Genomic DNA, 26,616 nt, shown 5'->3' with positions numbered 1-26,616 from the left:
CCCATAACTTTATTATATCTAATTGTGCAGCTTGTGATTTTATTTCCTGTAAGCATATGTAGAGATAGATAATATATCCTAACTGAGTTTCCTTTGGTTCCTAATTCAAGAAAAGGGACAGAGAACTGTTTGCTATCAAGAACAGTTAAGTCCCTGGGAGTCTGACTAGGAAAAAAAGACAATAAACTGTTGAATTTAACTGAATATGTACTGTGTGTTGTGCACAACACAGAACATTGTTGACTCTGAACCAGACATACAGAATGCTAAATTCAATATTCAATGGGATCATTGAGAAACTCAGTCTTTGTGAGTCCCGATATCTGCAACTGCCCTGATCTGAAACTCCTGACCTAGACCAATGTGTAGATCGGAACTTAGCCCACAATCCTAAACACAGTCACCTGGAAGTAAGTCTCATTCAACTACCTTCTACATGCCTCTCAAGGCAATTTACATATGTACCATAAAAATAACTAAAATGTTTTTAAAGTGTTTTTTTTTTAATGTGGCTGATGATTGATTTGATTTCCTTCACCATACAGGCTGTGGTTCCCTCTTTCTTCTCTGATTCAGGCAAAGAGTGAGGATCACTTGAGGACTCGGAGGGGGGAATGAGCCCTGATGAGATGGGAGACCCAGAGGCTACCCCCTCCCAGCCTATGGCGAGTGAGCAGCGCCCAGAGGCTGTGACAGAGCAAGAGGAGGAAGAGGAGGTGCACCTGGCGATGTCTTCCAGAGGGAGGAGGTTCCTTAAGAGATCCCTGAAGAGAAGAGAAGAGAGAACCCCACCCCAAGAGAAGTGCCTGTCTTAAGGCCAGGAATTCCCGCAGAGAGGGGTCTCTCATGAGTAATTGAGCAATCCCCAGTTCTGCTTTAAAGTTTGATGAGTAGGTGGAGAAACTTGTTGGAACAACTCGGTGTCTTCCATGCATTCCTGGAGTCTTGCTACTACTCGTGAACTCTTGAACCTTGGTCTTTGTTCTTGGTCCAGATTTATTGGTGTTACTCTTCTGCCTTGTAAGAGCACTATCCCTAGAATTTTCATTTACTTTGCCACTGAGTTTTTGAACAGTTAAACTGCTGTCATAAAAGTTTACTACTTTACTTTGAAGTAAGCATCTCTGTGATCTGGGCTTTGAAGATAAGATTCACACAAATTACAGTCAAGAATGTTGTTGTTGTTGTTGTTTAGTCATTTAGTCGTGTCCGACTCTTTGTGACCCCCTGGACCAGAGCACGCCAGGCACTTCTGTCTTCCACTGCCTCCCGCGGTTTGGTCCAACTCATGCTGGTAGCTTTGAGAACACTATCCAACCATCTCATCCTCTGTCGTCCCCTTCTCCTTGTGCCCTCCATCTTTCCCAACATCAGGGTCTTTTCCAGGGAGTCTTCTCTTCTCATGAGGTGGCCAAAGTATTGGGGCCTCAGCTTCAGGATCTGTCCTTCCAGTGAGCACTCAGGGCTGATTTCCTTCAGAATGGATAGGTTTGATCTTCTTGCAGTCCATGGGACTCTCAAGAGTCTCCTCCAGCACCATAATTCAAAAGCATCAATTCTTCGGCGATCAGCCTTCTTTATGCTCCCGCTTTCACTTCCATACATCACTACTGGGAAAACCATAGCTTTAATTATACGGACCTTTGTTGGCAAGGAGATGTCTCTGCTTTTTAAGATGCTGTCCAGGTTTGCCAACGCCTTTCTCCCAAGGAGCAGGCGTCTTTTAATTTTGTGGGTGCTATCACCATCTGCAGTGATCATAGAGCCCAAGAAAGTAAAATATCTCACTGCCTCCATTTCTTCCCCTTCTATTTGCCAGGAGGTGATGGGACCAGTGGCCATGATCTTTGTTTTTTTGATGTTGAGCTTCAGACCATATTTTGCACTCTCCTCTTTCACCCTCAATAAAAGGTTATTTAATTCCTCCTCACTTTCTGCCATCAAGGTTGTGTCATCTGCGTATCTGAGGTGTTGATATTTCTTCCGGCGATCTTAATTCCAGCCCAGCCTTTTGGATGATGAATTCTGCATATAAGTTAAATAAGCAGGGAGACAATATACAGCCTTGCCGTACTCCTTTCCCAATTTTGAACCAATCAGTTGTTCCTTATCCAGTTCTAACTGTAGCTTCTTGTCCCACATAGAGATTTCTCAGCAGACAGATGAGGTGATCAGGCACTCCCATTTCTTTAAGAACTTGCCATAATTTGCTGTGGTCAACACAGTCAAAGGCTTTTGCATCAGAAGCAGATGTCTTTCTGGAACTCTCTAGCTTTCTCCATAATCCAGCGCATGTTTGCAATTTGGTCTCTGATTCCTATGCCCCTTCGAAATCCAGGTTGCACTTCTGGGAATTCTCGGTCCACGTACTGCTTGAGCCTACCTTGTAGAATTTTACAGTCAAGAATAGGTGGGTCCTAATATATCAAGTGTCCAAGGCCACAATAAAGAGGTGCATCTTCCGCATAGGACAAAAAATACACAATGAAAGTTGCAGACACACCGCTGTGGGGAAGAAACTCCATAACTTAGACACTGCCATAAGATTGCCACCCACAACATCTACAGAGAATTCCCCCACCCCAACTTAACCTACAGCATTCTGCATGTCCCCACACCCAGTTCCCATCATTTGCTGTGGCTGCTGCTGAAGCATCCCGAGACCATATTCCATAGAAGCTCCTACCTAGGAGAAAGCCGCCCACAGAACTTCACTTTGGGGGCAACACAGAAATGTTCATGAATTCATCCATGCATGCCACAAAAGAACCCTATTGCATTCATGACAGATGCAGTAAGAATAATGAAATAAATTCATAGAATTGTAGAGCTGGAAGGGACCAGAAGTTGTTCCCAAAATTGATATGCCTCACCTGCTCTACTTTTAAAGATGCAGAACAGGATCCATTGTTCATAGAATCACAGAACTGAAGAGTTGGAAGGGACATCGAGGATAATCTAGTCCAACCGCCCGCAAAGCAAGAATCTCAAAGCATCCATTACAGATGGCCAACCAACTTCTGCTTCAAAACCTCCCATGAGGAGAGTCCACAACCTGCTGAGGGAGTCTGTTCCACTGTCAAACAACTCCTACTGTCAGAAAGTTCTTCCCAATGCTTAATGGGTAATGTCTTTCTTGTAGCTTGAATCCACTAGTTTGAGGAGAAAACAAGCTTGTTCCATTTTCCATGTGACAGCCCTTTAGGTACTTGAATATGACCATAGTATCTCCTCTGTCTCCTCCTTTCCATACTGAACTCCCTCAACTGTTTCTCATAAGGCTTGGTTTCCAGATCCTTGATCATCTTGGTCGCCCTCCTCTGCACACATTCCAGCTTGTCAATATCCTTCTTCAGTTGTGGTGCCCATAACTGGACACAGTATTCCAGGTGGGTCTGACCAAGGCAGAATAGAATGGTACCATGACTTCCCTTGTTCTGGACACTATACTTCTGTTGATGCTAGAATAACATTAGCTTTTTTTTGCTGCTACATCTCACTGTTGAGTCATGTTAAGCTTGCGGTCTACTAAGACGCCTAGATTCTTCTCACATGTACTACTGGCAAGCCAGGTGTCCCCCATCTTATATTTGTAAAGCTGGTTCTTCCTGTCAAAGTGTAAAAACTTACTTGTCACTATTGAAATTTTATTTTGTTAGTTTGGGCACAGTTCTCCAATCTGTTAAGGCAGTGGTTTTCCAGCTTTTTGAGTCCATGGCTCCCTTGACCAACCACATTCTTTCTGTGGCTCCACTGGGGGACCCACTTAAACTAGGGGTTTCATTACAGGATGCACAAAAGTGGGGATTCTCCCGTTTCCCCTCACCCCTGCCCTGCCCTGCCCCGTCCCACCCCACTCCTTTTCGATGCCGTTTTTGGCGTGTGTGTAAGTGGGAACACACATGCTGACAGGAACCCAAGCAATGCAGGCACCAGGTCAGGGATGGAAACAACCATCTCCCCCCAAAATGGCGCACACAAGCCACTTCTCCCTCCCTCATTGGAGAGATCTCAGCCTGCATCCCTCTTCCCACAGCAGCGACCCCTTCACACCCAGCACAGGCTCTCTGAGGTGCAGATTTACTCCCAAGTAAAAGCTTTTTTTCTCCATTATGCTGCCTCAAGCAGCAGATCAGAGGGGCACCATTAACACTCCCTCCCCCCAGCAGTCACTATCAGCTGGCCTGACCCAGCCAAAGCAGCCAAACAGCAGCAGATCAAAAAGGCAGAAAGCCTCTGAGAAGCAAGAAGACACTGAAACTTGCTGGCTTACCTACACATTAACACCAGACAAGGGCAATCTCTAGTTAGGGACACCAGCAGAGGCATACTTTCCCCTTCTACGGGACATGCTTGTGCTCTACCTGACTCTGAGCTTGTGGAAGGAGCACCAGAAATGGAGAGTAGGGGGAGGGGAGAGACTAGGAACCTGGGACTGGGAGGCAGTGAGGAAGAGGAGGACTCTAGCAAGCAAGACCACTGCAAGGGAAAGACACAGGCTCCTCTGAACGTTCCTTGGAGAGAAAGGGAGAGAGATAATAATGTAGGAATATATGGGCTGCAAGTTAATGAAAGGATGCCTCTGACCCCGGGGCTCCCTTGGATGCTCCTCAAGTCTCCCCAGGGCGCCGCGGCACACTGGTTGACAACCAATATGTTAAGGCTATCTTGAATTCAGACTCTGAGAACGGCGATGCAAAATCAGTCAACTGGGACGGCTTTCAACTTTCTCCCTGCAGAAGTATTAAAGAAACTGGAACTAAACTGAAGCAACTATTAAAGTGTTAAAAGATCTGCAAGCTCCATTATTTTATTTTGTGCTACTTATTGGTGTTGCAAGTCCCCCATATTATGACGGAAAGATGATGAAAGAACAGCATATCTCCTATTCTGTCTTTGCAAATTTAGCAGCACTTAAAAGGATAAAGTAACATTTTGTAAACTCTTGAACACATCCCTGAAGAAACTCACGGGCAGCCTGGTTCTATATGTGTTTACTCAGAAGTAAGCCTTACTGAGTTCAGTAGGGACATACTGCCAAGTAACTGCATATCAAATTTTAAACATAGCTTTTTTTTAATCTGATGAAATATCAGTTTTACTTTAACTTATTTATAGTAAGAAGATATAGTTTTATTTATTCATATTTATATGACTGTAGACACACATTCTCATTCATACATTCATATTTACATATAATATATTAACCATTCTTACCTTATAAGGCCAGGAACAGAATACATAAGTAACTCTTCAGAAATGAAATATGCCTGGGAAGCTCTCAACTGCTATAATTCTGATCACATGAGTGTTGCTAATAGCATTTGAGAAAAGAAAATGTGTCCTATTGCTCCTCTTTCCTCCTTTCTGGCTTTCAGAAGGCTTTTTGGCAATTATTTTCCAATTCCCCTACTAGGCATAACAGCCATCATTCACTCATACCTTCCTATTAAGGCTCTAGCAGCTTTAAGGAATGTTCAGCTACCTTCAGAAACCCTTTCCACAATCAATAAACACTACTGAAGAATCACACCCTCATTTAGGTTGCAGGCTCAGAAATATTAAAAAATTCCTTAAACTTCACCATCCACACCACACACTGAAATTGTGGAGAGAAATTTTTGACAAACATTCTGAATTTTGGGACCTAGACTGCTAAAATGTTTTGTGAAAATCCTCATGGTTTTGGTCAACTCAGCTTCACCATCTTTAGCTTAACCTTGGGATCCATTTATTTCAATAAGTTTAAAACTATTTGATTTCTGAGTTGCAGTTCACTGTATGACAGTATCCCCAGGGTCTTGGAGGCTAAATTAGAAATGATAATAAACTGGCAGTGAGCCACAGTGCAGTCCACAAAGGCGGCACAAAAGATGGGAAGATAATGGCAATGGTGCTCTGCAGAACTTTTATCTGCCCCATACATTTAGATTTGAAGGGGGCCGGCCCAAAGCATTTTGGCACAAGGTGAACCACAAAATGGCGGCAGGGGGGCTGCCAGAGAAGGAGAGGTGAGTGAAGATCTATGTTGGGAACAAGGCAGAGAATCAAATCAACCTTCCATGAGGCACTGGGGAAGGGGAAGGAGTCCAGTCTGAATCACGTTGGTCAGGTGAAGACTCCAAGAAACACCAGGGGGCAGCCTTCGTCATTTCCTTCCTAGGGGTGGTTGGAGACCAGCTGCCCCATCCAGAAAGTGGCAGATGCAACTACCTAGGAATGTGCCACAGACGTCATTGCATTCGCCAGGGACCAGATATGCTACCCCTGTTGATCCTGCCGCCTAAGGTGGTTTGGTTGCCTCACCTTGCCTCTTGGGTGGGCCTGCCCTAGATTTGACAACGGTCTTGCAATTTTTATTTAGTGCTCCACTGAAAAATATGCTTTCAGAGTCTTCAAATGCTGTTCATATTTGAAGTAAGAAGTATTTATATTAGCATGAGAAATATGGCCCCTTCAAGCTCAGGAGCATAGATGGCACTTTCAGCCTGCAAAACATTTTGGACTAGCAAACAAGACATGAAGGATTAAAGTTCGATAACGCAGGGCATGTCTGAAAAGGGAATGACTGTACCACTCATTTGGCCTCAATCCAATAAATACTAGAGCTCCTGGCTTAAATGGGCACTCAAAGTAAGTAGCATATTTACTGGAACAGGAATACAAGGCCTTACCATTAAACCAGCCATTCAGCAACGCTGTACCACGAATGTTGCCACTATGCTTTCTGCCAACTCTCCATATCATCCTCTAGAACTACCTGCTGTTTGGGAATCGTTCTTGCCTCTCCCTATTTATTTTTGCGCAGAGACTATAATCAGAACCTGCATGGCTGAAACAATAATTTAATTGATGTGTTCATTATACCTACACCCCATTCCTCCTTCAAAGAACCTCGCAGCAGTTCCTGCAAGCCTTAACAGATGTCAGGCCCTGGTGGAGGCCTTGACAAATGTGTGGCGGAGAGGTTTGACCCAGGAGATGGGGCAGCGATTATGGGGTTTTCTGCCACCCACAAGGCAGGAGCCGGGATGTGGGGAGGGGAGGAATGGCCACAGCTGCCACAGCTGGAGTTGGATATGCAGGATGCATTGGAGGAAGAGGCTGTTCAAGGAAGGCACAGGCCGGTTGAATCCTTGCCAGCCTGTGTCCTAGAACCAGGAGGGGCTTGGAGAGGGAAGAGAAGTGATGGCTTCCATGGAAGAGAAGCCTCAGGTTGCACACGAACACCCCATCAGAGGAAGGTGATATGAGTAAAGAAACTGCTCCTTTCCCCTTATGGGGTACCAAGAGCCCATATAGTCCTTCTGCAGGTTCTCTATCGGTAGGTGAAAATAACAGAGACCAACCAGAGAATATTGAGAAGCAAAGCAGCTAGTAAGCCTGATCTTTATTAACTGTTGCAACAGGGTGCTCCCCTCACCGCAGGAGAGAGGAGGAGGACCTAGAACAAAGGTGTGCCCGCCCTTATACAGACATTTTAAATTGCCCACCCTGGAGTCCAAGACCACCCCCAGAAACATCATACCTACATCACAGAAGGGGTGTAGCCCAAGACCACCCCCCAGATACGCCATACCTTCATCACAGAAAAGGCGGTCTACAGGAGAAATCTGAGTGTGTTGTTTTTACCCTGCCTGCCAGGTTACCTGTTAATGGCCACTTGGCTGGATTACCTGGGGAGAATGTCCATTCTTTTGTAATGATAATACTTAATTCCTGAGCCAGGTCACAGGCTCACCCTAGTCACACCTTAAATGTGCCCTTAAGGCAGGATTTGTGAGGGCAGAGACAATGGGGAGGTTTCTGCATTTCCTTCGACCTTGTAGAGAAATATTTGAGGTGACTGAAAGAGTCAAAATGGCTTTAGGACTTTTCCTATGGCTTTCAGACATGTGGTTTATATATTTATATATGTGTTTGCTTGGTACATTTATGAACATTTATTATATATATATATCTAAGACCTAACAATTCTTATCACAAAGGTAAATATGCTTGCTGCGGTGGAAGGTCGCAGTCCCTCTGATGCTGCAGAGCAAGACCTGGGAGCAGCTGCCTAGAGGCTGGGAGAGTCTTGCATGTGTGTCCAGGGCACCGCGGGAGTTGCTGTGAGGGCAGGCGTTTGTCAATAAAGAATTAACTGTCAGGCGTGTGTCTTCCTTGGCTGTGTGTGTGTGTGTGTGCCTAGGACAATGTATTATGGTTATATATATATATATATGACTTTTTGTAATACATTAGAATAAAATAGCAAACTAGTCTAAACAAAAACAAAGAATCAAGAGAGAAAGAGAAAAGAGAAGAATGATATAAAGTCCTCCCTCACAGGTAGATCTTCGTTTGTCTCACACAGAGAAAGGTGAGCCCTCCCAGCCCTCACCTGAGAGCCTTCCTTTCTCCTCCCACCTGGGAGTTCTTCCCTTCCCTGCCTCTCACACAAGGTCCTTCATCACCTTCATCTGCATGTTAACCAGGCCTTAAGCCTGGGTTGGTGATCACACACAATACAAAAAACCAGGATGAAAAAGCAAAAGAGAAAGAGAAAGAAACAATAGGGACACAGAGACAGAAGGGGGGAGAGAAAGCAAAGGAAGCTGAAGGGGTTAAGCATTAACAAAATTCCCAAAAGAGGTACTTCCTATTTTCCATTGGGTTTATGCCATTGGAACCATTGGTCAAAACGAACGTCTGTCTACTCCACTTCTGTCAGACACATTTCCTCTAAGTTAAAGCATCTCACAGTCATTCATTTCAGTTCCTGATGTGAAAATAAAAAGTTCAATGTCCATAATGCCTAATGCCTAATTATAATTTCCTTTAATAAAATCATTTGTGCAGACCTAAACAATTTTCCCTAGGTGGGGGAATTTCTGCCCACTTAATTAATGTACTTACCGTATTTTTCGCCCTATAGGACGCACTTTTCCCCCTCAAAAAATGAAGGAGAAATGTGTGTGCGTCCTATGGGGCGAATGCAGGCTTTCGCTGAAGCCTGGAGAGCGAGAGGGGTCGGTGCGCACAGACCCCTCTAGCTCTCCAGGCTTCGCGGACCACTCCGCAAGCGGGGGGAGCGCTCCCGCTGCTTGCGGAGAGGTGCCTGCATGCGGAAGCCTGGGCGCGCTGAGCTCAGCGCGTCCAGGCTTCGCAGACCTCTCCGCAAGCGGGGGGAGCGCTCCCGCTGCTTGCGGAGAGGTGCCTGCATGCGGAAGCCTGGGCGCGCTGAGCTCAGCGCGTCCAAGCTTCGCGCACCTCTCCGCAAGCGGCGGGAGCCAGCCCTGGGCTCCCCCGGCTTGCAGAGAGCTGCCTGTTTGGGGGCTGGGGTCAGGGGAAGCTCCGGCGGGCCTCCCCCGCCCCAGCCCCGCGCCTGGGGGAAAAATAATTTTTTCCCCTTTATTTCCCCCCCAAAAAACTAGGTGCGCCTTATGGGACGGTGCGTCCTATAGGGCGAAAAATACGAACTTCCAGCCATAGTGGCTAGTGCTCAGTCAATCTGTCCTGCCTTCAAGAGACACAGCTTCGTCAAAATACATCTCTAAAGGACTGCTTTAAGTCCCCTTTACATTAAAAAGTATTGTAAGCCCAAGGGTTACAATACAATCATGGCCATGCAATTCAATCAGAAGTCAGACCCACTGGGGAAGTGTGTGTACATGGAAGATTGCAGTACTGGTCTCCTTTGCATTCCGTGTAACTTAAAAAAACCGATTCGGCTTATTCTGCAAGCAAAGTGACACTTTTTATTAAAAGTTTACATTTGTGGAGAAGATTTTTCCCAAATAGTAACTATATTCATGATTTGCTGATATGTTACTTATCTAAGCAACTGATCCGGTGTCTTTTTAACATGACTTCAGGAAACTGCCACTCAGCACAAAAGAGTTTTATCTGGCAGATGAAAGCAGGACCACCCATCACACTATGTTAATACAGTAATGTCATTGCACTGCAAGTTGCATCCCACACCCAATCTTTTCTTTAAAAAAAAGGATGGCAGAGGAAAATGTAGATAACAGCCAAAGACACTGTGAACAAAATCAAGATCCAAATCGGGTTGTGTTTAAACCAGAAAAATCAAAGGGAGGCAAATCAACGTTTTCCCATAGTACTCAGATAAGGTGCTACACATTATTAAATATTTTTTTCTCCAAAACCAGGGTGGAGTGACATGACCAGTGGCAAACATTTGCTATGCAGCAAAGAAATGCAAAGACCTTTTCACTTTTGGAAAAATGTATGGAAATAAGAGGTCAACAGTTCTGGTAAACGGAACTGTCATACTTGTCTATTGTTTCTCGCACTGCTAGGGCTATCTGTAGAGCAGAATATGTTTAAAATAAATACAATGAAATTATAATTCCAGGCAGTTCTGGAACACACTGAATTGAATGCAGTAGCAGCCAAGAGCAACAGCTATCTAGTGAGGGCTATAGATATTTCTGGTAGGGGCACCTCCCAGTGCCTCAGGTGAGTAGCAAAGGCTGGCATAGATTTCTGCAAGAGCGCTCTGTAAAGACTGGAAACTGAGGCACATCTGATGAGCCATGGAAGTTTATTTTTTGTTCAAGGTTTGTCTCCTACATACCCCAAAGCAACCTACTGTGGTAGTGTTGGACTTTGATTGGGAAGATGAGAGTTCATATCACTATTCAGCCACGATAGAAATTAGGGTGTGTTTCATGGTCCCCCCACATAGTCCCACTTTTGATGGTGAAATGGTCCCCTCATTCCCCTTTATCTGGCATGATAAAAGGGCTAATTTGCTAAGCCACTGCATTTAAAAGAGGCTTTCATTGGGCAGGGATTTGGCTGTCAACAAAACCAATAGGACTGTAAACAGTCAATTAATTTTAATGATATCTGAATTTACCAGCAGGCTATTAGACAGAATGTGCTCATTAACTGTCCCTTCCTGGATGTCACCAGCCCATACCAATTAACTGATCTTTAGGCATTTGTGTGTCTTATGAGGCTTCCACGGTTGCCGAGGCCAAGTGTGGTTCTAAGATCCCACAGATATCACCCATACAAGTTAAGCAGATTAATCTTGACCAAGAAAAAAATTCTTTACAAATTGGGTTTATGCCATTTAGATTGCTTACGGTTGAGAAGCTGGATGTTTTTATGGAGGCGAAGATGGTGGTAAGAGACTTTACAGCTTGATTTTACCACAACCCCCGCCCCTAGAATTTATGGTTTGATTTTCTCCAATATTGTTGAAGACAATCAAATAGGAGGTCAAATAGGAGGTTATGCTTATATCAGTAAAGGTAAGGCTGTTTGGACTTAGAATGCTTTTTAGCTACAATATGTACAAGCTACTAAAACTATATATTTTTTAACAAAAGCTGAAGTAAAAACTGAAAGAGACTAAAAATATATCCCTTTAATTTAACTGACATGGTACCATAAACTTAGCAGACATGGCAGGATCTAAATTTGACATTAATTGTAACATGTACCAATACTAATAGAACAAATTGATTAATGAAATAGAAAAAGACCACAAAATTTGAAGGATCGGTAAATACAGCATTGCTAAACAAAGGGAAAGGAGGACAGACAGAAACCTAAACACAAGATTATTGAGCAAAGGTTTAAAAAGCAGTTATTACTTAACATTTTCATCAGATCACTTAAAATTTCTTTGCATAACGTGAAGTCGTTTCCTCCCATAATGTCCCATTTTAGGGTGACCAAGAACCCAACGTGGGAACAGATGAAAAGATGAGCTGATACAGAAAGGAAGTGGCTTATTCTTAAAGGGGCAGAGAGCACATTTGGCCCCCAACTGGAGACATTTCCAAACTGTGTCTCCGAATGGGTCCTTGTGAATGAATGGCTGCCATGAATATATATGGGGAAATAATGACCTGCTTCACCCGTGGCTGAGAAAATGCAGGCAGCCCTCACTGAAAGGGAACTGCAACCAATGCACATCTCACCCCTGGCAATCTGCAAGCCTTAGCCCCACAAAAAGCCCCACCCACTGTAATAATGAGAAATAAAAACAGGAATTTAGTAGAATTGAAGTCTGACAGACTGCATACTTGACAGCACTTACTTTTTCTTTTTCAGTCCTTGTTCCTTTGCATCCCTTGTTCTTCAGATGAAAGTCTCTCTGCCATTCTTCCCAAGATGTGTCACGCTCTTTTATACATCTCTCCTCAGAGGGTTAAATGACCTTAATTTCCGTGACCTGGTTGGCTGAGCAATGCAATACGCCCACATTCTCTTTCTCCAAGGACAAATCTTTCATTTGAGGTTTTTATCAGAGGTTGGGTGGCCATGTGCCATGGACGCTTTAGCTGAGATTCCTGCATAGCAGGGGGTTGGACTAGATGACCACAGGGTCCTTTCCAAATCTACAGTTCCATGATTTTATGAAATGGAGACAGAAGTCTCTTTGGCTCAGTGTTCCTTGACCCACAAGCACTAGTTTCAAGAGTCACTTCTACTCTCACATTCTTTTCTCCTAGGAGTAGATCACGTATCCTAGAAATATTTTTTCTTGTGTTGCTTGGCATGGATATACGAGGAAGTTGGCTCAGCTGTGAGAAGACAAATTCATTACAGGAGATTGGTTCGTTATTCACCCAACTGGGTAGCACTCTTACATTCTTTACATTTTTAAAGAAAGTAAAACAAGTTGTGTGTATTCTATATGTTCTAGGTAATTTTCCAGTTGATATTATTTTTACCAGGGACTGACTTAATTCTCAGAACATGAACATGAACATTTCCAATTTCAAAAACTGGAAATGCTTAATCTTTCACCTTTATTTCACCTAGAAGCAGTCACATCATCTAAAGGTCATTTTTCTTGGGCCTGAGGTATGAGGACTTGGGAGGTGGCTCAGTAGAGACAAGACAAATCAGTTACTAAAGACTGATTTACTACCCATTTGAATAGCTCTCCTACAGTCATTAAACATTTTTTTAAAGAAAAAACAATATTAATGATATGTTCTGGGCAATTTTCCCATTGATATAAATTTCACCAATTACTGGTTTGATTCTCAAACCATGAACCCATCCCTGCTGAGAACAATGCAATGTTTTGTATTATGCAATTAGAGTGTATAAAGTTTAGACAAATTACAAAGGCAGGCTTTCTTAACTTTATGATGGATGTGCAGGACACCCCACCTCTAAATGTAGAAAGTTTCTATCAAAGGCAGTATCAGTCCAGGTTCTCGAAATTTTATTCAGATATTTTACCTGAGGAGAAACCTCCAAATTTGTTTCTTTAAAAAATTGATTGAAGTGACATTTCAGGGGCAATGCTCACTTTAATCAGCAGTATAAAATTAATCCACGCCAACAGTATAAAACTTGTACATTCATAAATGACAGGAATCCCAATATTTATGGATCTTACATAAAGGTTGAAGAGATATTATTGTAGTATCCTCCCGAAAGGGGCTGGTGTCCAGCATGCATAATTCAATGATTAAAAAAACCTCTGCCAATTTAATGTTGGCTGAAGCACCGCAAAAAAGGGGAACTTGAAAGCCGGGTTTATATCTGCCTTAGCAGATATAAAAAGGTAAAAGGTAAAGGACCCCTGGACGGTTCAGTCCAGTCCAAGGCAACTATGGGGTGTGGCGCTCATCCTGCTTTCAAGCCAAGGGAGCCGGCCTTTGTCCACAAACAGCTTTCCGGGTCATGTGGCCAGCATAACTAAACTGCTTCTGGTGCAGGTGGACACTGTGATGGAAACCAGAGCGCATGGAAACACCATTTACCTTCCCACCGGAGTGGTACCTATTTATCTACTTGCACTGGCGTGCTTTCGAACTGCTGAGTTGGCAGGAGCTGGGACAAAGCAACAGGAGCTCACCCCATCGTGGGGATTCAAACCACTGACCTTCTGATCAGCAAGCCCAAGAGGCTCAGTGGTTTAGACAACAGCGCCACCTGTGTCCCTCAGATATACCCCACGGTCCTCACAGATTTTGTGCAATGCTGTAGATGTGCTAGCTTACAACTTAACTCTCCATGCACACACAATTTGACATCACATTTTAAGCTCATAGCCAGATAGGGAGGATGAAGCACTTGAATCCAGCAAATGTGCCCCATATTATCCTGGTCCTATACTGCATTATGGTCTTCCTCAGTGCTTTTCTTCTAGAAAAAAGGTGCCGGTACTCTGTACCCTTGAGTACCCCCAGAAAAAAGCAGTGGTCTTCCTACATTGCCAGAGGGATTCTCTTTTGAGTTGCACCATACCTGTTTGTTGCTCACATCAGTAGCTGGCAGGATGGCTTAACAGGTGGGAAATATGCGGGACTCAGGGGATCTCCTTTGTCGCAGGTGGGGTGAGAGTGGTGCTGCCAGGGGTGCTAGTGGCTTGGTGTGCTGTGTTTAGCTGTATTTCCTAGCACCATTGCGATTAATGATGATACTAGTCATGAAAAATAACAAAGCAAGTTTTTAACACACTTAGGGTTGGGAGTGTGTGTTGGGGACAGAGCTGCAATATGGCACAAGCTGGTGGTTGATGGGGGTGGGGGCGCATGTGGTTGTGAGATGTAGTTTCCCACAACAGATTCTCAGGTTTCCAAATGGGCCACAAAAGGTTGGTCATTCCTCATCTAACCATTGCCCCACGCTGTCATATTATCCCACTGTCAAAGGGAAAGGCATTGCACATAGTATCCACTAGGTGGCTTCCCCTGTGGGCATAATTTTAAATATGCGCAAACTAATGAAAGTGGACCTCAACAAGCCTGAATTAAGCCCATCAGTAGTTTTCTCCAAATTTGGAAAAGAATATACAATGTCCCTTTGTGAAAATTATAGTGTCAATGCGCCAAATTTCAGCACTTTACAAATTGTTTTTCCGGTGGTATTTTTTATTAGGCCAGTGTAAAATTTGGCACATTCATAGACCCCATCATACAGATGTATTTCATTGTGCAATACCATGCATGCTTTCCTTATCTATTGTTTGTATATGTTATGTTGGCTGAATCTTTATTGCAAATTTCTGTGCATTTTTGCCTAATACAGTATGCACTTCTTCTTTTTGCAAAGCAATGTCCTCTAATATAATGCATTTTTGTATGTTGTCATAATGAATAAATGTATTTTAATGGACATTTTCCTGCTAGCATATTCATTTTTGTACACGTTACTAGGTTGGACAGCTCTATTGCAAAATTCAGAGAAGTCCAGTTTTTGAAGCGTGGCTGTGTTTTGGTTTGCATATTATTATTTCAGAAAGTACAAATAAGGTAGGTTCACTTTTAAATGCAAACTGAATCTTATTTCTCCCCCATCTTTATCCAAACGTGGCTCAGTCCCAGCCCCAGCCAATGGTACTGCTATCTTGTCTAAATTAAGATTCAGTTTGTTTATTAGTCCAGATCTTTGCTGATCTCAAGATTTTCATTGCCTTTCTCAGTCTGAAGGAAAGAGGGATAGAAATATATACCAAGACACTTCCAACTCATCTACTGTGTGTGTGTGTGTGTGTGTGTTGTTTAGGCTTTTATATCTGTGCTGTTAAAGTTTCTCAAATAAAGCCAAGTTCCAAAGCTGTTTTTTTCCCCAAAACCTGTAGAATTCCTCCATGCCTTTGCCACCAATAATTTTCCTTCTAGGAAAAATACAATCATTAAATTTTCATTGTCTCCTTCAAAGAACCCAAGAACAGTGTTGTTTTTGGATCCTAATATATTAGTTGAAAAGTTATTTGTTGACATCCTTACTCCAAAGAGAACTGTTTGTGGAAATATCAGCCTGCAGAATCATACGCCTCCAACATTTTTGGTCTTGTGAAGATGCCTCCTTTTTGCAAAGGCTTTTGCAAAATCTTTATGGATTTTCCTATATGCTTACTATGATAGATCCTAATGGCTTCTAATCAAGATTCTGTTTCGCTGCTGTTCCTCAGTTTTGGAACCCAAACTTTACCCCTATACAATTGTTAACCCTGCTAGTGTCTCTGTAGATTCCCATAATGGTTGTTAATGGTTGGACTGCCTGATATTTATGAATGGGTTTCTAGTAAAATGTATGACCTGATGTGTTTGCCTTCTGCTGACTGGCTCTTGCCTCATTTTATCCTTTAAATGGTCTCAAGAGAGATGAACGATGCCATTTCCTTTACTTACACGGCTCTCTCACTTAAAATAGTTTATGGTGTAGGAAAGTTTGCATTGGGGACCTTTGTGGGGCCAATTTCTTCGGCCTTTTCATCTGCACACGAAAAGTAACTTTTAGAAAAGGGTTCTCCTATCACCCTACTGGTTGTGCCTTTCACCATCAAGAATGATTTAGCCCTGACCTTACTTCTCACATATTTAGGACACCCCAAATCTAGCTATGGTTTATTTTTATATGCATTAAAGTTGGTAATAAATTTAAATGAGCTGGGAAGAGTCAAAATACTGTATTTTGTTAGAGATCCCCAATCCCTCTTTGCTCCACTTTTATTTCCCTTCTTTTGTTTCCCTTGTGTATGGAAAAATTGGACAATGTTTCCATAGTTTTCCTTGGAATATCCATAGGAAATACATGCAACAGGCATAACACCTCAGGGATCGGTCACAATATTCAATTCAAAGTATTCAATTGCTTTAGTTTTTGTATAATTGCTTTTTTATAATTGCCCCAAAGTTCATGTTCTTTCATTTTTCTAAGTTCTTTGCCAAAGAAACTCCAGCGGGTGCAGAATGCTGCAGCAAGGCTCCTCACGGGGTCTCTGCCATGGGAGCATATTCACCCAGTGCTTTTCAAGCTGCACTGGCTCCTGGTGGAGTACAGGGTCAGATTTAAGGTGCTGTTTTTGACCTTTAAAGCCCTTCACGGCCTAGGACCCTCGTGCCTACAGGACCACCGCTCCCGGTATGCCGGAGGACCTTAAGGTCCATAAATAGCAACACCCTAGTGGTCCTGGGACGGGACGCGGGTGGCGCTGTGGGTAAAAGCCTCAGCGCCTAGGGCTTGCCGATCGAAAGGTCGGCGGTTGAAATCCCTGCGGCGGGGTGCGCTCCCGTTGCTCGGTCCCAGCTCCTGCCAACCTAGCAGTTCGAAAGCACCCTTGGGTGCAAGTAGATAAATAGGGACCGCTTTCTAGCGGGAAGGTAAACGGCGTTTCCGTGTGCAGCTCTGGCTCGCCAGAGCAGCGATGTCACGCTGGCCACGTGACCCGGAAGTGTCTTCGGACAGCGCTGGCCCCTGGCCTCTTAAGTGAGATGGGCGCACAACCCCAGAGTCTGGCAAGACTGGCCCGTACGGGCAGGGGTGCCTTTACCTTTACCTTTAGTGGTCCCAGGCCCTAAGGAAGTTAGATTGGCTTCAACCAGAGCCAGGGCCTTTTCAACTCTGGCTCCGGCCTGGTGGAACGCTCTGCCTCATGAGACCAGGGCCCTGCAGGATCGGATTTCTTTCTGCAGGGCCTGTAAGACAGAGTTGTTTCACCTGGCCTTTGGCTTGGAGCCAATTTGATTCCCTCCCCCTCTTTCTTTTTTCTTTTTCCTTTCTCCTCCTGTGATGAGGCTGCATTTTAATATTTTAATGTTTCAATATTTTAATGTTGTATTTTAATCTTGTTTTTAAGTTGTATTCGTTCAGCTTGTTTTTATTATTGCTTCTTAGTCGCCCTGATCCCGGCCTTGGCTGGGGAGGGCAGGGTATACATAATAATAATAATAATAATAATAATAATAATAATAATAATAATAATAATTATAGGTGCTACCAATTCACAGTATGTTTCCAACCTTTTATCTTTGTTTTTTTTTTATTGAAGCAACTGCACCACCTCCTTTCTCATGTTCAAACACATATCATAATTAATATGAAGTCCATAAAAGCAATTCAAAGTCCTCCCATTTTGACATTACACTTTGGCCTTTTCCAGATTTAAGAACGTTAAAGCAATGTCATCCACAGAATCAATATCTATTGTGTATTCTCTATCTGTATTCCTTTATCCCTCTAGTATCTCTTATAATGTCCCTGAAAATGCAGTGGAGATAATAGACAGCCCTGTTTTGTTTCCCACCTCAGGTGTTAAGTCCAGATCATTTGTCTACACCACCATCATACTATCCTTGTACAGTTGTTTAAGTAGAGGTTTAAACATATTATCCATCTGCATACTTTTACATAACTCTAGCAGGAAATTCCATTCTACACTATCAAAAGCTTTGGCAGAGTCAAGAGATATAATTGCTAATGGCTTCCTTGTTTCATTGCTAATATAAATGGTATTTATCTGTATAGAATCTGCAATGTGTCTCCTTAAGGTCCATTCTCTCCAAGTTTATGGTTCTTTGTCTTTAAAGCACACTTGGACTGAACAGCCCTTCAGAGTCCAGATTGCTCTCTGACATGCTTGTAAACAGAGAAGTAAAGATGGTGGCCATGACTGGAACCTTGGCAGCAGGCATTTCACTACATGGAGCACCCAAAATAAATGCTTAAAAATGGAAAATGGAATCACCTGCTAAAATAGCAGAGGGAGAAGGAAAATGGAGTCATTAGAGCGATGGGGGGAGGGGTGGGCCACCCAAGGGCAGTGAGGGAATAGGAGCGGTTGGTGACCTGCTCAGAGGGGTGGAGCACTGGGGAAGGAAAGAAGAAATGGCAGAACACAGTGGGAGAAACTGGTGTTGCAGGGACTTGATTAGGTAAAAGTGGCCTCAAATGCGCATTGCCATTGCCCATACTGCTGCTTTGAAAATCAAGCAAATGTCCTTGGGAAAGGAGCACTAACCATTTTCTCTTATGCCATTTCCCCAGTGTAGATTGCAAAGAAAAACAAAACAATACCGTATAGGACATATGTTTTCCACTATGTAGCTATCAGCCATTCCAGTAGGGGGACAGGAGTGATTTATTTTGATGAAATGGTGTGGAAGATGGTTATTCTTCTCTGAATGCTGCTTCTTCAAACTCTGTAGTAACCAGTTGGGACGGCTAATTAATGAAAAGCCTTTACCCCATCAGCAGCTTGAAGATAATCTCCCACATCATACCTACTTTTGCCCCAGGTTTAGACTAAACCATGGAACTGCATGCACTCCATCCAAGGCGCTTTGACACTGAGTTTATCTAGATGGATTTGATGGAAGCTTGGAGGGCAGGGAGTGTTTCCCAATCCTGCATGTGTTCAGGAAGGGCCAAGAAATATCTTGCCTCAGCTTGGAGCTAAGCGACTGTCAAATTGTTACACTCAGTTAACAGAACTTTTAAAATAAAAATTCATCGCTCATCCAGTCATTTATTCTTTAGGTCAAACATTAAGTGAGAAGCAATGGGCTGTTATTTTAGTTGACCTGCTTATAAAGCTGATAAATTAGGCTACTCTTTGGAGCTAATTATTTTTTCTGTGCAATCAAGTTCTTATTGATAATGGACATGCTAATGAAACTTGCCTTACAATGACAGGTTAAAGAAATATACCTTACTTGAGAAATCTTCTCTTAATTGCTGTAACAGACATGTTGATGGAAAAGACACTATGCCAATTATTATTATTTTTTTCCAAATTATTACAAATCAAACCAAAGTACGGTAATTCAATTTAATACAGTTTCCAAAACAGGTTTCCTGCTCCTGTTGCAAGGTATGTCCAGGATATGCTCCCACTGCTGCATCAGTTCTCACTTAATCTCTAGTTGACATCACTTGACAGTTTCCATTGATGGAAATACGTTTATTACTAATGCATCGGAAGCATGCAAGGTTCACAAGCACCCACACATTGGCGGCCAGCTATGTGATTAGCAGCCTGATTCATGATCTAGTTAAATCATTATCCTTGGATTTAAATATTTATATCTGTTTGAAATACTTCAGTGTTTATACGACTGGGTAATAAATTGGGCTGTAGGTATGAATGTTCCTCTATATCTTTTGGCTATTTAAAATTAAAGTAGAAGAGAGCAAAAGGCACAAACTTTCTAACTGCCATTTTTTGTGAAGTCCCCATCAGAGGGGAGAAGGGAGGTGTGGCAGGAGTTATTACCACATGTGCAGAATTCAAGAGGTACCAAGAAAAATATACTTTCTTGCCACAATATGTCACTGAGGATTATTCTTTTGTGAAACTAGCGTTCAAGTACGTTGTCTGTGAGTGTGCTTTGGGGGCATGACCAGAAGAAGAAAGGACTAAGAAGGGGGAAATTGCAGCTTCCATCCCAGCCCCTCAGCTGGAGCTGCTCCTGTTGTGCTGGTAAAGATGGGTTTTATCCATCCGCCTGTCAGGTAACTTGAATGTGTTACTGCTTGCTTGCTTGCTTGCTAGAGTGTTTGCCCATATTACCTCAGTTTGACAGTTTTCATTACTTGCAGCTGGTGTGGGGAAGTTTTTCTACACATGGACCAGTGTCCCAACTTCAGTTGGCTGATATAAGAGCAGGCCAGTGGTGGTACAGCAGGGTTAAACCAAAAGTGGGGAGACACCAACAGGACTTACCCCCCTGTGTGGCTTAACCATTGAGCAAAATAAGCATGTGCTTAGGGCATCAAGGGAAGGGGGCACCACAGAAATTTCCCATTGCCGGATTTACCATGGACCCTGTGGTGCAGCTGAAACAGGTTCCACAAAAAAGGCTCCCACAATATGTGCATCATGAGTTCAGTGCAACAAAAAATGTAAAAACAAGATTCAGTCATGCTGAACTTTATACAAATAATTGTAGAGTACAATATTTTATGGTTTATTGTTGTTTATATTTTGAATTAAATATATATGGGGGCACCAAAATATTTTCTTAGGGCCTGTAAGGGTCTTAATCTGGCCCTGACTGCTACTTGGGTGAGGCATAAGGACACCCCCCCATCAGTTAGGAACTGAATTGTTGGCCATGTCCCGGAGAACAGATTTGTGACCCTGATCTGTAGGGGGAGCCTGGGTGGGGGAAAGTCTGGTTCTAACATATTCCCCCCTGAGTGGGAGGAAGACACAGCATAGTTACAGATATCATAGTCCTTAGACTATCATATTAGTCCTTAGCTGGACCATAAAGAAGGCTGATTGCTGAAGAATTGATGCTTTTGAATTATGGTGCTGGAGGAGACTCTTGAGAGTCCCATGGACTGCAAGAAGATTAAACCTATCCATTCTGAAGGAAATCAGCCCTGAGTGCTCATTGGAAGGACAGATCCTGAAGCTGAGGCTCCAATACTTTGGCCACCTCATGAGAAGAGAAGACTCCCTGGAAAAGACCCTGATCCTGGGAAAGATGGAGGGCACAAGGAGAAGGGGACAACAGAGGACAAGATGGTGGGACAGTGTTCTTGAAGCTACCAGCATGAGTTTGACCAAACTGCGAGAAGCAGTGGAAGACAGGAGTGCCTGGCATGCTCTGGTCCATGGGGTCACAAAGAGTCGGACACGATTAAACAACAACAACAACAACAACAACAACAGACTGTCATCTTATCCCTAACTTTTGTACTTCATGTAATTTTATTGTAGGATGGTGTCAATATGTGTTTGAATTATTCTATAGCATGGAGTTACCATGACTCTCTCTCTATTTTTACATCAGTTCCAGTGGTTATAGGCAGGAGAAGGTATAGCTTGGGTGTGGGAGCTGATTGTTATTTGGGATCAAATAGTAATCCCTGAACTGATCTCATTAATTCCCCTCACCCCCAGCCAGTTAATGTAACTGCATTTTAGAAGCTGCATGCTCAATGCAAAGAGGCGTTTGATGCCACACATAATTTTGTCCTCCTCAGAACAATTCCTGAGTGACCGCTGCCAGATAATGCATCCTTTGTGTTGTATGGGGACAGTATTTGGACTAATTTGTTGTGTGAAAGCTGGAAAGGAGCTAGTACGCTCTGGACAGTGAGCACTTTATAAATCACTGGCAATTCTACCTGGAGAACTCTGGAAGCATTAATCTGCAATTTAGTTTATTGCACAGAGAAAACCATAATTACACAGAAAATGGATGCTATCTGCAGAATAATCTCTTTCCAAATCAAACAATCAACGTGACTGATAAGGCATGCACAAAATGGCACTATAAAACTTCTGTAACAAAATATGGATATGAAAGGGATTTGCTACCATTTGACGAATGGCAGCAAAGAAGTTACCTGCTGACCTAGGTGAATTGCACGATTTTATGCAGGGAGAGTTTGATGCAGGTCTCTGAAGAGGCCCATCATTAGGTTTGAGAGACCCTGGTCAAAATCCCCTGTTGATGGGTCTTGGCAGATTTACCTGGTGACATTAGTGACCCAAATAGCACTGCCAGTTGCATCTAGTCACTATTTAAACTTACCACACAGCCCCAGAACACTGCTATGTCAGGGGAACATTATAGGTTATTAAAACGGCTGGTGCCATTTTAAGGGCATTAGTGATGGGCACCGAATGACCCAGAAGCTGCCTGAGGATGCCAGATGCTGGCACAGAGCCCCTCAATCTTTCCCCTAAATACTCTTTGCACATAAACACTGAAAGATACTGAACGCTGTTGGGCTTTTGAGCCAAGCCTCTCATGCTTTTGTCAAAGGTCCACCAAATAGCTATCAGGTCTTGCTGCCGCTGAACAAAGGGCGGAGACAGCGCCTTCTTTTCCTGGCAGAATGCGCCAGAACATATGACACAGCATACACATACCATTTGAATAGCAACGCCCATAAACTTGACAAGGGCGCTCCCCTCAAATATTTTTTTGGGGGGGGCAGAAGGGACCTCAGCCCCTAGGAGTTGGCTCCTATGGCCTCTTGCTACATGTTATACATCTGAACCACCTGAAACAGGGGACTCACATGGGTTTGATAAAGCTGTGACTCCGTTTCTGCATTAGGCTCAAGATAATAATCTATAATCTGATAAAAGTCCTCTAAAATGGGCAGGAGCTTTGTTTTTGTTTTCGCTTGGGCAAGGCTTTGGAATTTCAACAAGACACGTATAGCATTTTATTGTTGCAATTTGTAAAGACTGTCAATATGTCTTAACAATGTGCCTATTCACAGCATTTTATAGCAAAGCTGGGCTGGTCATGGGAAAAGATCATAGGGCCGGAATTTCTTAGATGTCAAAGATAAGAAGAGGATAAAGACATTGTTTTGTAATGGAAGAAATTATAATGTTTGCTTATTAGAAAGTCCAACCAGCCAGCGTTTTACAAGAGGACACACCAGCAGCGTCCCACATGCCTGTTCCACCCAGCCTCCTCTGAATTCCAATCACTACCAATAATGTTCTGCTGCATAGGCTGCCCTGCATTCAGCTCAAGCAGCCTTAGGTTTAGGTCTACTGTATTCATGAATCACTTCCCACAAGGAACGGTCCCAAAGTGATATGCAAGTATAAAATGCAACGCGCGCGCGCGCACACACACACACACACATGTTAAAAACATAGTCCAATCATTGGTGTCACCCAAAGGCCTGGGAGAACAAAAACATATTTGCCTGGCACCAGTAACATCGCATGCGTTGCCAGTGCCTGGGGCCACGTGGATTTGGGGAACGTAGTACCCATGCGCATTCACCTGCCTGACAGCGTCCACATCACCCAGGAGATCGCAGCCACAGAGATAAGAAGAGTCATTCCGTTCTCTGGAGAGGTAACTTCCTGGTTCTCATGGAGAATTCGTTTTCAGTGGAGCCCAGTGACAGAAGCACACTGCTATATTGAGGCAGCACCGCGTTTTGAAATTTTGTACCATTAAAAATTTTGCACCTGTGGCAACCGCTCCTGTGTCCCCCCCACCCCACCCCCGCATCTGCATCTGCATCAGCTTTGAACTTGTTTTTATTGTCAAATCACTTCAGGAAGTTTTATGGATAGTGATTTGTTAAATCAATAATAAATGATAAATGTTGGCTGCGGGTGATGATAGCTGGAATCCAACATCATGTAAAGAATCACAGGACCATTCTAAGATGGTCATTGTAGGCAGCAACACACACACACACCCACACCCACACACACACACACTGCATATTAGGAAATACAGTATCAATAAGCTAAACCTGAAGCAGAAGTCCCAACTGGGCTGGAGATACATCTTGTAGAATACTTATGATAATATTTAATTCAGCCCTGCTCTAATCACCTTTTAATAGTTGCGTACCACTGCAAACTTTGTTGTAGCTTGGGGGTTTTTTTAAGTGTAGCTGATCCTTCTGATTCCACCTGGTGTGTTTTTTTGGGGGGGGGTATTTTTTAAGTATATATGACAACGTAGTCACATAGGTAGCAAATCCCTCTGATTTTATTTGGGCTCGTCTATAAATAGGCAAGACTTTTTCCTTTCTATTTCATTGTACTAGGCCAAGTTGTGATTTTTATACCCCATTTATAATTTTCTAATTGTGTTCATTCACCTCTGCTTCCCCCCTCTTTTTTTTTACTTTTAACAAAAGCTCCCTTTTTGTTGTTACTACTTTTCTCTTTGTGGGCACAAATAAGCCCTACTTATGTGGGCAAGAAACACTGGAGGGAAGAAATAAAGAAGAATGGGAAACCTAAGAGTGTGTCTCTATAACAGCAGAACTTCAGCATGGGATTATTGGAAACAATCATTTTCAGCCACCCACAAAGCGCAGAGCAAAAGCTGTGATCAGGAGGCTGCTGAACGCATAAGATAGGTTGCTGGGAGATTACTGCAGGGACAAGCGGAGTCACATCGGAAAAGACATGTGACCCTGCTTAAGAACTGGAACAGCAAACAGATTATTGCCACTGAGACAGAATCCCGTGTTTTATTGGGATCACTTAATCAGGATGTAGGTAATTATGCTATATTTATGGGGGCAGGTATAACAAGGTTGGTCAATGAATGGAGCTATTTAGTTAAGCAACAAAACCACAGGGCAACTCAGGTTGCTAAAACCAAGAACACAACGAACTCAGAACTGTACTGCCACACAACTCTTGTCATGAGGACTCACTAGGTCTATTCATTCCAACTCTTGCAGTGCAAGAGGGTTAAACCAAGTGGAACCAATGCGCCATCTGGTGGTGGGATGGCAACATACGTAAGTCACTACAGTACAGTGGTACCTTGGTTTATGAACGGTCCTGCCTACGAACGATTCGGTTTACGAACTCTGCAAAACCGGAACAATGTCCCGGTTTGAGAACTTAACCTCGGTCTAAGAATGGAAGCCGAACGGTGGAAGGGCACCGGCAGTAGGAGGCCTCATTAGGGACAGCGCACCTCGGTTTAAGAACGGTTTCGGTTTAAGAACAGACTTCCGGAACAGATTATGTTCGTAAACCGAGATACCACTGTATGTAGAAGAGGGGACAGTGGATCAGAAGAGGACAGTGATTGCTTACCTCATTTCTTCCCTGCCGTTTGCCCCTTCAACTCCCCTGGTTGGCTAAGGGATATTATCTCCCTTCCCCTCTGGAAAGAAAAGCAGCCCCCTTCTGTTCCCAGTTTCTTCCTCCCTCATTGCAGAGACCTGCCAGGGACGACATAACTCCCCATACCATGTAGCTTGGGCCTAAGGGGAGAGACACACTCCTTGTTTCGTGCCAGACCTGTGTACCACAATACACTCAAGTCCAATGTGCAATGCATGGTTTTGTCATGCAAGAAGTCTACACCAGGGGTCAGCAAACGTTTTCAGCAGGGGGCTGGTCCACTGTCCCTCAGACCTTGTGGGGGGGGCCAGACTATATTTTGAAAAAAAAATGAACAAATTCCTATGCCTCACAAATAACCCAGAGATGCATTTTAAACAAAAGGGTGCATTCTACTCATGTAAAAACACGCTGATTCCTGGACTGTCTGCAGGCCAGAGATAGAAGGCGACTGGGCCGGATCCAGCTGCCGGGCCGTAGTTTGCCTACCTATGGTCTACACAAAGTGTATACGTGTAGCTATGTTAGTCTGAGTCGGGGAAAAAAAAAGAGTGTTCTGGCTTTGATAGCAGATTATAAAAGAAGTTGTTGGGAGAACCCTGTTCTTTTTTCAGAGCTACAATTCCCAGAGCTCCCTGTGAAGAAATTAAACCACTCACAATTGTAAACCAGAGAGGAAGAGGAGCATCCTAACAACTATCATCATCATCATGATCATCATAATCTTTTCTCAATTCTTTGTGGAAAGCCAGGGCTGCTTGAAGTGGTATAATAGCACTAAGTTCAGTGGGTCAGCAATTCACTCAGTTGCACTTCTCAAACCTGTCTCCCATGTGAGTTTTAATTCACCTCACTATAGAAAACAGCTGGCTTGATCAGTCTCTTAAGAATGCTCTTTCTTCCTGCATTGGTAGCCTCTGCCGAGAGTCGTCAATTGATGCTGCATTTAAGGAAATGTGTTTGTGATATGAAAATCTGAGAAAAGGCTAAATGTTGATGAATTATCATGAAATATGTATCCTCCAAGGAGATACTTGCCTTGGATAGGTATGCACAAGCTGTAAACTTGAAAGTGAGTACGACACCAGTAATTTGGAAACACTTGTATCAAAAAAAGGTACACCCATCGGGAATGCAAAGTGCCATCATTCATAGAAAGCTGCATTGTTTTCACAAGGAAGATTGAGGCATGAAAGGCAGTCTGGTGAAGCTGGACGGGTTGCACATCTGGAAATATTAGCAGAATTTTAGTAGCTTGAAATGAGCCAGAATAGAAGCATGAGGCAGGCTGCTACAACCGGTTTTAG

General features: G+C 43.4%; 1 protein-coding gene and 1 long non-coding RNA gene across 2 annotated transcripts in view; both read right to left on the bottom strand.

Moving 5' to 3' along the window:
• SLC2A9 (solute carrier family 2 member 9) overlaps positions 1 to 5,233 on the bottom strand; it is a 304,118-nt gene extending 298,885 nt beyond the window's left edge. Inside the window, exon 1 of the mRNA XM_081925663.1 lies at positions 5,218 to 5,233. The gene's annotated coding sequence lies outside the window, so the exon portion shown is untranslated. The remainder of the gene's footprint in view (positions 1 to 5,217) is intronic.
• Positions 1 to 26,616, bottom strand: part of LOC309378028 — a 520,733-nt gene that overhangs the window by 79,863 nt on the left and 414,254 nt on the right. The gene's annotated exons all lie outside the window — the stretch shown is intronic.

This window comes from Podarcis melisellensis (assembly GCF_964234715.1).
Source record: "Podarcis melisellensis genome assembly, chromosome: 9".
NCBI classification, from domain to species: Eukaryota; Metazoa; Chordata; class Lepidosauria; order Squamata; family Lacertidae; genus Podarcis; species Podarcis melisellensis.
The sequence above is the reverse complement of the archived record's forward strand: the minus strand, read 5'-3'. Positions and strand labels throughout refer to the sequence as shown.